Here is a 12,571-nt window from a genome sequence, read left to right on the forward strand (position 1 = left end):
GTTAGTTAAAGGCCAGCCAGGGGTGCATGAACCTCATCTTTAAAAAAAATAATCAAAATAATAAAATACTTTCCTAAGTATTTTATCATATAATATGTGTACATTGGTAACCCAGTTTACCTAACGTTATTTGCTAATGAAAGGAAACAATATCAATTTTTTTTGAGCCACTGGCTATATTAAACAGAATGGCAGAAGTTGGGTATCTAGCATGCAAAAAATTCATCAAAAAACACATCCACACCCTCTGTGTCATCTCTTTTTCCACCTTTAGTCCTATGTTTGCATGTTTCATTTATGAAACATGGAAGAAGTAGGTGAGAAATAGACAGTGTTTTGATTTGCTTTATCAGTGTATATAAGCACTTCAAATATAATTACCTTTGCTTCATGGTGGGCTTGGTGGGTGACTTCCACCACACAGAGTTACTTATTTGTTTCATTAGAGGATTTTTTTTCTCCCTCTGCTTTTGTCATCTTTAATAAGACATATCAAGATGAACAGGAAAGGTTATGTGGACTTCCCTGTTGTTCCTAGGGGTGTCAGAAGATTAACTATAAAACAAAATTGCTATTTTTCCCTTTGCACACAAGAGCCATCCATCAATGAAGAGAGGCAGATACCTCTCCCAGAGCACTGTGGCGTGCAGTGAAATATTGGTATTCGAATTAGAGACTAATCAGGAGGAGCAGACAAAGTGACGTGTCCCAGTCTTGTCTTTTTGTAGCCAATTACCCCAGACTCCTAGTGTTCATGTCTTCTGTGTACCTTCTTTAATTAGCACTTTAATAGCTTGGCTTCAGAGAGCTAGTTCAGGGAGAACATTCCCAAAGCTGCCAAGTGGTCACAAGCAGGAGGTGATTAAATTTAGTCTCAAGCACCAGGCATCTGCATGCATTCATTGTGCCTCACTGTGCTTTTCAAGATGTGTTCCCAATAATGCCTGACCAGAGGAGCATGATGCTGTCAGTGAACGCTTTGGGGAAGGTGTCTGGCATCATCAACCCATGTCTGCATACTATTGATTTCGATCAGTTTTCATAATAAGGTTATTGACCCTCCATTAAGCATTGGTTCGTACTGGATGTGGATGAAAAAAAATATGCACAGATTTCTTGAACCAGAGAAAACAAAAAACAAACAGGAAAGTAATATTCTTCAACTTTTACTAGTCTTCATGTGGTAATTAAACCCAAGCCTCACTGAAGTAGTCTTTGCTGAGAAACATAACTTTTTTTATTATGTTCACTGATTTTATGTTAATACAAATAATGTTAATAGCCAATAATTACAATAAAAGAGACCACAGTCTAAATACATCTCACAGGATTTGATGCATTAACAGTTACAATGTGAAGAAAAGTCACCCTCTGTGGAAGAAAGGAGAGCAAAGGTGGGGTTGTAAACGTGGGGTTTTCAAATTCAATATTCATGTAACTAAGATACACATTAAAATAAATGTGACAAGAAAATTACTCTTTGTTTAAAGTTTGAAGGTGACATAAAATAAAACAGTACTGTGAATGAAACAGTTTTACAGTATTTAATCACTATTTTTTTCTATCAAAACACAAATATATTAAAAACAGTAGTGTTTGTTTCTTGGGACAAATATTTTTGACATAAGAAAATTCTTTCTTGAGAAGCTAAAATGAGTGACTATACATTTTAGATATTAATTTAAAATTCGGCTTACGATATATCATCTTGACTGGTCCACCAATCATATCCTTTTGTACAGTATTGGTTTGGGGTTTTCTTGTGTGTGTGTGTGTGTGTGTGTGTGTGTGTATCAATATGATCAATAAGGTAGCATATTCTCATCCTTTCTCCTTCAATCTACATCGATAATTATTAGTTTATGTAGTTTTAGTACATTTAGTTTCATTACTGAAAAAGTTCACCAGTAGAAAGAATGGCTGAACATTATCCTTTGTGGTTAGAGAGATCAATACTCATTTCAATGTATTTTGCTCAATTAGTGAGATTTTGTTAAAATCACAAACTTAACTTTGTATTCATTTATTTCATCTGTGGTATATTTTATTTGGATAACTCTCCCACTTTGTACCAAAAATAATGTCTATATGATATATAGTGAAGGATCCAAGAAACTTTGGGGTCCTGAAGCACTTTTGTATATTCTTTTAGCTTCCTTGGTAGTAGCTACATGTATTTGATACACAAATTTGTATAAATTCTACTTCCAGTTTTGAGCCTGATTTAACCTTTTTTTTACGAATATATCAATTTTAGGTATTTTTTTCTGCTATGTTTATTAGTGTAAACCCATAATCGAATTAAAGTTGTCTGTAATTGCTCTTGTTGCTATTTATATATGATGACTTTCATATTAAATTGAAAGTTAGGCTCTGAATAATATTTAAAAACAGTATTTTAAAAGTGTTTGATCAATGCTAATTATTCAAATTTACAGATAGTTTTCATTTTAACAATGAAGGAGCAATGTGGAGACATATGCCCATATTCCCGTGGCTTGCAATTTAGTCTACATCCAAAACACATTGACATTAGTTAGCCTCTTCATGGAAGGCCATTCTAACTGGAATAAAACCAGAGGTTAGGGTACCACTTTCTCTTGCACCAGCCCCTAAGACCAACTTTATTTGTCTCTACAACTACATTTCAATGGGATGGCTCTAATATATTTGAGAAAGACATTCCTGGGTCTTAAAGCTGAAAAAAAAAAAAAGGTATATTTAATGTTTTAAAAGGTTTATCTGCATTTCAAAGAGACAGATAAAGTACTTTCCATTAAGTTTTATAAAGTTAATGATCTAGGAAAAGATGGGCTGGAGAAAATCTCTGAGTTTAACAAGGAAAATTAATCTTTTAATTTTTAATTTATACTTGTCTTGAAATTTGCATGCAATGAGCTAAAAACACAAGTAAAGAATTTAAAATAGGAGAAAATATATGTTAAAGTGTTGCATAGTTAATTCTAAGTTGGTAGATAATTAATTCAATGAATATTTGAAAGTGCATATACATATTTTTAATGCATTTTTTATTTCTTTTTGTTTCTGTGTGAACTAGTGAACTAGATTACATGGTGTACAAGTACATATGGATCCTGAAACTAACTTTTCACTTCTGGTTAACCATAATTTATTGTAGATTTACAAAAATTACTTCATGGAAACTTAAACTTTATTTCAGAAACCACAACCCAAAAGAAATCAATCACGTATCTGAGGAGAAATTCCAATAAGGAAGTTAGCTAAAGATATGGAGAAGTCACGGTGGTAGGTCAGACAGTGTTCACTTAGGAGTCATTTCAGCTCCACTTTGTCTCTCACTTTTGTGCCACACCATCCCAGATCCTGAACTCAAGAGTTTGAGAGCAGAGCACTGACAGGTATAGTGAAATAAAAATGGCAATTCTATAAGCATAAGCTAAAACATGAGCACCAAAATGATTTCAATACACTAAGTTATTCTAACCTATAATTAAGGACTATAACCAAAGCATGAATAAAAATAAATAAAAATATTCATCCTAAATATTTAAAGTGATGTAGTACCTATGAAACTCATGAAAAATTGTAGAGCAGTTGATTAAAAACAATTACTATATATATAAAATCCAAATTAGATATTGCAAGGGATAACAAACATGCAGAACAATTTAAAAAGACAGCTCCCTGAGTCTTGTCTTTGTAAACAGAAAAATTTAAACAGAAAAATCAACAAACTATGAAAATGTAACATGAAGAAAAAGCCATTTTAAATTACCTTTCATTCAAATATTTAATTAAGAACTAATGTGTCAAATGTTTATAAGAATTTGAGTTTGTTTATATAGTGGATTACGTTGATGAATTTCCATATATTGAATCATTCCTATATTCCTGCGATAAAGCCTATTTGATCATGATGGATGATTGTTTTGATGTGTTCTTGGATTCGGTTTGCAAGAATTTTATTGAGTATTTTTGCATCAATATTTGTAAGGAAGATTGGTCTGAAGTTCTCTTTCATTGTTGGTTCTTTGTGTGGCTTAGGTATGAGCATAATTGTGGCTTCATAGAACGAATTGGGTAGTGTTCCTTTTGTTTGTATTTTGTGGAATAGTTTATAGAGAATTGGTATTAGGTCTTCTTGGAAGGTCTGATAGAATTCTTCACCAAAACCGCCTAGTTCTGGTTTGTTTGTTTGTTTGTTTGTTTGTTTGTTTTTGTTTTTTATTTTTTTGTAGGGAGACTTTTAATGACTGCTGCTATTTTTTTAGGGGTTATAGGACTACTTAGATGGTTTATCTGATCCTGATTTAACTTTTGTACCTGGTATCTGTCTAGAAAATTGTCCATTTCATCCAGCATCCAGATTTTCCAGTTTTGTTGAGTATAGGCTTTTGTAGTAGGATCTGATGATTTTTTTGAATTTCCTCATTTTCTGTTGTTATGTCTCCCTTTTCAGTTCTGATTTTAATTTGAATACGGTCTTTGTGCCCTCTGGTTAGTCTGGCTAAGGGTTTATCTATCTTGTTGATTTTCTCAAAGAATCAGCTCCTGGTTTTGTTAATATCGTTGTATAGTTCTTTTTGTTTCTACTTGGTTGACTTCAGCCATGACTTGCTTATTTCCTGCTGTCTACAACTCTTGGGTGTATTTGTTTCTTTTTGTTCTAGAGCTTTCAGGTGTTCTATCAAGCTGCTAGTGTATGCTCTCTCCATTTTTTTTTTTTTTTTGTAGGCACTTAGAGTTGAGTTTTCTTCTTAGGACTGCTTTCATGGAGTCCCACAAGTTTTGGTATGATGTGTCTTTATTTTCATTAAATTCTAAAAAGTCTTTAATTTCTTTCTTTATTTCTTCCCTTACTAAGTTATTAAATAAACTGTTGTTCAGTTTCCACTTGTATGTGGGCTTTCATTGATATTATTTTTATTGAAGAGCAGCCTTAGTCTGTGGTATTCTGATAGGATGCATGGAATTATTTCAATTTTCTTGTATCTGTTGAGCCCTGTTTTGTGACCAAATATATGGTCAATTTTGGAGAAGGTACTATGAGGTGCTGAGAATAAGGTATATTCTTTTGTTTTTAGATGAAATGTTATATATATATATATATATATATATATATATATATATATATATATGCCAAATCCATTTGGTTCACAACTTCCCTTAGTTTCACTGTGTCTCCGTTTAGTCTCTGTTTTCATGATCAGTCTATTGATGAGAGTAGGATGTTGAAGTCTCCCACTATTGTTGTGTGATGTACATTGCATGCTTTGAGCTTTAGTAAAGTTTCTTTTATGAATGTGGGTGCCCTTGCATTTGGAGCATAAACATTCAGAATTGAGAGTTCAACTTGGTAGATTTTTTTCTTTGACAAGTATGATGTTTCCTTCCTTATCTTTTTGATAGCTTTTGGTTGAAAGTCGATTTTATTCAGTATTAGAATGGTTATTCTAGTTTGTTTCTTGGGACCATTTTCTTGGAAAATTGATTTCCAGCCTTTTACACTGAGGTATTGTCTTTTTCACAAAGGTGTGTTCCTGTATGCAGAAAAATGTTGGGTCCTGTGTACATATCCAGTCAGTCTATGTCTTTTTACTGGGGAATTGAGCCCATTGATGTTAAAAGGTATTAAGATAAAAGTGATTATTGCTTCTTGTTATTTTTGTTATTAAATGTGGAATATTGTTTGTGTGGCTATCTTCTTTTGGGGTTGTTGGAAGAAGATTATTTTCTTGCCTTTTCTAGGGTGTAGTTTCCCTCCTTGTGTTGGGATTTTTTTCTCTATTATCCTTTATAAGGTTGGATTTGTGGAAAGATATTGTGTGAATTTGGTTTTGTCATGGAATATCTTAGTTTCTCCATCTGTGGTAATTGAGGGTTTTGCTGGGTATAGTAGCTTTGGCTGGCATTTGTGTTCCATTAGAGTCTATATGATATCACACCAGGATCTTCTGGCTTTTATAGTATCTGGTGAGATATCTGATATAATTCTTATAGGTCTGTCTTTATATGTTACTTGACCTTTCCCCTTACTGCTTTTTAACATTCTTACTTTATTTTGTGCATTTGGTGTTTTGATTATTATGTGTCGGGAGGAATTTCTTTTCTGGTCTAGTCTATTTGGAGTCTTGTGTCTTCAGGTTAGGGAAGTTTTTTTATAATTTTGTTAAAGATATCTACTGTACTTCTAATTTGGGAATCTTTGTTCTCTTCTATACCTTTTATTCTTAGGGTTGGTCTTTTCATTGTCCTCTATGTCATTAATTGAATTTTCTTGCAAACACTGCCCTCAAGGTTTCTCCACACTCAAGCAAACATTATAATTTACCTTCCTTTTAAAGAGAAATAATATTCTATTGCCCCTACATTCCAAGTTTTGCTTATCCATTTCTCTGCTACAGACATGTATACATATGTGAACATATAGGTACTTTACCATTTTATCATTATGAATAACACTGCTATGGACATGCATATATTGCCACATCTTCTGAATCCCATTATCAACTACTTTACGCACATTCCTGGAAGCAGAATCCACATATGTTACTTCATTTGGATGTTAGAACTGATCAGCTTGTCTTCCACTCTGGCTAGGCCTTCCACACTACCAGGCAAGTGGATTCTTTTACCCTGCTTGTTAAAATTTAAAATACCATAAAGCAGTCACTGGAAAATTAAAGTAGCTCACCTTCATTGTATTTACTTGCAGGGAGAAGGCTCACCAGAGCTGAGGTACCACTGACTCTAAGGGGTTTTGGGTTTATATGTTGGCTAGGGTGCATTACTCTTGTTCTCCTTCTCCTTGCTTTTCTTTGTTTCTAAAGGTGTCTTCTGTGGTAGGGACTAGGTCTCAGTTTTTGTCCGGGAGGACAGAAATAGCTGTTTTGATTGGATGTGATAGGAGTAGGCATCTTGACTTCCTTTGTTCTTTGTGTTATAATAATACACTGTATGGCAGGGAAAATGAGCCACATTTCTGAAAAATAGACACTGCTAGACAGACAAAAGCCACAAAGAAATGGAAACTTACTGCCTAAAGCTGGCAGCAAAATGCTATTAAAGAAATTCAAACTGGAGTTTTTCTGATTCCTTTCCCCATCCTAGGGACTTGTGGCCTCAGCGTCAGGATATTGGAATGAGGGCTTAAGGGTGACAGTGCCTCTTCCCTGTCATGGGCAGTAATTAATATTGGTACTCTTCTTTACTCTTACATGAGTTGCTCTTTTCTATTTTTTAATCAGTTGTTTAATTTTGCCACTGAACATTAGAAATCCTAAATATAACCTGCTTATAAATATTCTTATAGTTTAAACTGTCTTTTATTGACTTTTGCTGACATTTTGCATAGCTTTCGTAATGTCCAGTTCATCATTTATTTTTCTTCTTCTTCTTCTTCTTCTTCCATCTATGTCTTTCATTTTATATACAACAGATATATACCAAACCCAATGATATGAGGATTTACGGAGTTTTCTTCTGAGAAATTTTGGTCTTACAATTTTTGACTTGAGTTTATCTTGAGTTAATCAATAAATGGTATTATGTATAGATTTATCTTTGTTTTTTAAAATAGTGGTTTGTGTATGAATGTTTATGTATGTGTGTCCTGTATTTGTACATGTGTTTTGTGTACAATGTGTGTGTGTGAAAGAGGGGAGAGAGAGAGAGAGAGAGAGAGAGAGAGAGAGACAGAGAGAGAGAGACAGAGAGACAGAGAGACAGAGAGACAGAGAGAGAGACAGAGAGAGAAGAGAAACACTGAGGGTGTGTGTGTGTAAGGATGAATATATATGGAGCATGGATAGAAGTAAGGAGACAACCTCAGGTGTTGGTCTTTGAACCTTGTTTGATGCAGTTTCATTTGTTATTCTTTGCTGAGTGTGCCAGTCTGCCAATCTAGCTCATTTCTGTAATTATGGGAAGCCTTGGATTATAGAAAGACTATGGTATCTGGATTTATGAAGGTTCTGAAGATTTTAATTTAAATTTTCTTGTTTGAGCTTTGAGTGCTTTACTTGATGAGTCTTCATCCTAGTCTTTACCATTTTGGTTTTTGCATGCCAGTCTTTCTATCACTACTGTTGAAAACACTGTGATTTCACGATTGTGCTGTTTTAGTACACTCTTCTAATATCTTTTATCCACCATTTATGTGTGTAATGGTGATTGTCAAACTGATTGGATCTGAAATTGAGACATTCTATGAGCAGATCTGTAAGGCCATTTCTAGTAAGGAGTAACCCAGGGGAAAGAACCTCACCTAGAGTGGATACCACCTCCTAGTAGTGGCTCAGACATAAAGCTGATACAGGATAAATAGTGCAGCTTTGCTTGTCTTTATTCTTCCAGATTTCCGTGTCTATCAAGTTGTTGCTGCTTTATCCTTTACTAAGATGCGACCCAGCATTTTAACCCAACATGAACTCAGTAGCCTCCTTGGCTGAACAGTTAACTATTAGGTTCTCAGGCTCTGCAGTTGGCAGACATCCTGCTCGTCCTATGTGAGCCTATCTAGCAAATACTCATTTTTAATAAGTATATATTCATTCTCCTGTTTCTGTTTCTCTAGATAATATTACTTCTCAGAGTGTGATGTTTTGTAGGGGGCAAGGAATCTATTATTAACTTTATTTATGTTTCTGTCTGCATGTCTGCACCACCTTAATTGGGCTGTTCAGTTTGCAATAAATATTGAAATCAAGACATAAGTCAGCAAGTTTTATTTCAAGTTGCATCTGGTATTTGCGGTCTTTGGAGATTTCTTATGAGTTTTAGAGTGACTGCTGTTTCTGCAAAAACTCATGGGGATTATGATAGGAATTTATTTTTTCTTATTTTGGATAGAAATTATATATTTACAGTAGTAAATCTTTCACTATGTCTATCAACGTGTGCTACATTTTCAGTGATGATATCTTTAATTTTTTTCCTTGGCATTGAGTGAATTCTATTGATAGGTCTTTAAGTTTTTGGCATTAGCCAATTTCAAAGCAACTTAAATTTATGTTATTATTAGAAATAGAGTTGTGCTGGGTGTGGTGACATGTTCATTTAATCTCAGTGCTCAAGAAGCAGAGGCAGATGGATATCTGTGAGTTTCAGGTCATCCTGGTCTACAGACTTAGTTCCAGGACAGAGGGCTACACAGAGAAATATTGTTTCAAACATTAAAAAACAAACAACAAACAACAACAAAAGAGTTGTTTTTGTAATTAACCTTTCAGATTGTTCTCTATTAGCTCATTACCTGGCAACATAAATTATATTATTTATATTTGACAGTAATATGTCCTGTTTTTCTGGAAACTACTTTTTTAGTTGTTACTTTTACATGTGTATAACTCATAGTGCCTTCCACATACAGAGTCACAGACATCATTTTCTACTTTTTATCCTCCTTGTCTTTCACATACTACTGCTATTTTTGTTCTTTTTAATCTAATCATAAGTCATATATTATTAAAAAGTAACTGGAATAAAATTAGTTTAAGGACCTAACTTAGTTGTATTATTAATTCATAACTTGGGCAGTAGCCACCAGTCATCTAAAGATTTAGAAATATTTACAAGGAACATGACAGACAGCTTGATCAAGAAGTATACAAATCATCACACACATACATACAGCATACACACACACACACACACACACACACAAACAAATGTAAATTTGTTAACATGATCTGTGGTGGTTTGAATATGTTTGGCCCCAATAGACTCATGTTTATGAATTATGAGCTATGAGTTATGTATGGCCCACAGGGAATGGCACTATTAGGAGGTATGCCCTTGTTGGAATAGGTGTGGCCTTCTCTCTTCACAGCAATAAAACCTCAGATATCACCTCACCTTATCACACTTAGCCTCTTTAGAAATATTGATATTATTTCTTCTAATTCTTGGAAAGTTGGATAAAAACTTACATTGTGATGGGTAGTATGGAAATTTATCCTGAGTGATGATATTTTGATTTGACTTGTTTAATCTAGGATATCAGACATGGTCAATGACACTGTCAATGTATTTAGTAATATCAAGTTGTTAATAGCTAATACATCCTTTTGTGGTGATAATTTTATAAGCATATCTCCCAAACACAGAGAAACTGGAACTTTTGCTATACCCTTCAGTTGAATTAATAATACACATTATACTTGCTTAGGACATCATGATATCTTTCTATGTAGTCATCCTGTCAGTTTAATTTACCTTCAAGAGATCAATAAAATGGCACCCTTACTTGTCACAGATTTCACATATACTAAACTTCTACAACCCAAGGAATAGGATAGCTTTAATCTAGAATATGTATTTGGACTTTGTCCTGAACCAGAAATCAATGAGATGTACATGTGTATGTGTTAGGATAATCATTGACTTAAAAAAATCATAGATGCTGAAAATAACGTTCAGAAACTATTTGATAAATACTAAGTTTGCAGTACTAAGTGCTTTGGGTAAGTTGGAGTAAATAACTCAACCTTCTCTAAAACTATTAAATTATTTTGCAAAATACCCCTCATTCTTTTCTCAATGTGATACTTTCTGAGCTGATCAAAAACTATAGAAGAAAACCCTTTGCTAGAGACAAGATAGATTTAAAGACATCATGATGGTATAGATAGATATACAACAAAAAAGATTATAAATTACACAATATAAGCTAGAGACAAATAGACACATAGAAAGAAGCAGAGAACTTACTTTATTCTTGTTCAAATTAATCCAAGGAAAAATGCTTGGTTTTCTTAATTTGACACTGATGCATTTTGGTCCCTCTAATGCTATTTTTAAGGCTTTCTATTAACATTATTTTATCAATTTCATTATTTTATTAATTAAAACTTTACTTCATGTACATATAAATTTTAAAACTGAAATCATATCTTGGTAATAGATTTTCCTATTCATGAACAGATGGTAACTTTCATACTTATTTACTTAGTTTTAAGTTCTGAATATAAATGTGCTTTTTTATTTCTATTGATCTTACATAACATTTTTGTTAGAATACTCTTTGGTGTTTTATATTTTTGGTTTCTGTTTGTTTATTTTAATAGTTAAACCTTTAAATGGTTACTGAAAAAAACACATAAATGGATGATTATTTGAATGGTTGATTCTGAGAACAATAAACTATTTTGTCATGAGATCATATTTTTAGGAGAAAATTTCAGGAATGTATAAAAAATATAACATTATAAGTTTCAAGCCTCCAGAGATGACAACTAGATAGATGTAGGTTAGATCTTGTTACATGGAATGTGAGCTTCATTTGAATATCATGAATGTACTGGAAAAAAAAGATATAAGAAACAGCATTTTTCTCTGTGAGTTGACAGAATCAAGACTTAACAGATTTTTCTCCACTGAAGGTTACTCCAGTCCAGAAAGAGGTTGAGTACACTGTCATCTTTCCAGAACAGGGTCTCTATACTCTGGGAGTCTCATGAAAAACAAACAAACAAAAAACAAACAAACAAACAAACAAAAACCCAACCAGTTTTAGCAACCTAAAGCACACAGATTATTTCATTATCTCTAACTGGGATTTTCCTCAAGCTTTAAGGATACCAAAGTGGGAAATTTAAGATCAGTATTAGAGTCTGCAGATCAAACTGTTTTCTTCATCCCTGGGGTGCATCTTGTGGTCTCCATGGTGATTTTGAAGAGTCATCATCTTTTTTTAAGTGCTAGTTTAAAGTACAGAGTACCATTCAAAACGCAAAATCTTCATCCTGTCTTCTTCTGTAAAGAGATCAAAGTAGTCATCTATTGCACCTGCTTAAGGGAAGAATCCTTCAACAAAGTATTTTAGCACCTGAAATGAGGGAATCCCAGGTTCAAACCTGCAGAGAATAACAAGCAATAGACACAAACTTACAGAAAATCTAAAGAACAGAAAACACTGAAGTCTCAGTACTAACAGTTACTATGTTTCATAAAATAGATCAAGATGTTTCCTAGCAGAGGATAAAGGGAGTGAGTCCCTACTTAAAACCCTTGAATCAATAGTTTCTCCAGGAATCAGGAGCAACAATAAAACATACAACTCTACAGAAGTTCTGAACACAGCAAATGGGGATCAGAAGATGTTCAAGCCGGAAACCTTTGAGAGGTTGTAGAAATATCTACCACAGGCACTTTTGGAGTAATGCCTATCATATTAAACTTGATATTTTTCCCCTCAGGAGGGACTGAGGAAATATCTGTATAAGAGTTTGCGTGAAGACCATAGTGCAACTCACTTGAAATGGAAGTCAGGTCAAAGGGAAGAGACTGGTTTGTACATGCCATAGGTGTTCTAAAGGAGGAATCATATGCTAACAAATACAAGAGACGGGGGAAAAGAATGACCCTACAGGAGCAGCTTTGGCAGTGTACATTGGAAAAAAGTTTGCCCAGTGCTTGACAGGCCATACAACAAATGGTTAGAAAACAGAGCCCAACCATGTTTAAAAATGGTATAAATCCTACCTTAGGCACTGTTCTATTACTGTGAAGAGCTATAACAACCAAGGCAACTCTTGTAAAAAGAGGTATATAATTGGAGGCATGGTCACAGCTTAGAGTAGTCCATTAT

Source organism: Arvicanthis niloticus, chromosome 14 (genome assembly GCF_011762505.2).
Source record: "Arvicanthis niloticus isolate mArvNil1 chromosome 14, mArvNil1.pat.X, whole genome shotgun sequence".
Taxonomy (NCBI): Eukaryota; Metazoa; Chordata; class Mammalia; order Rodentia; family Muridae; genus Arvicanthis; species Arvicanthis niloticus.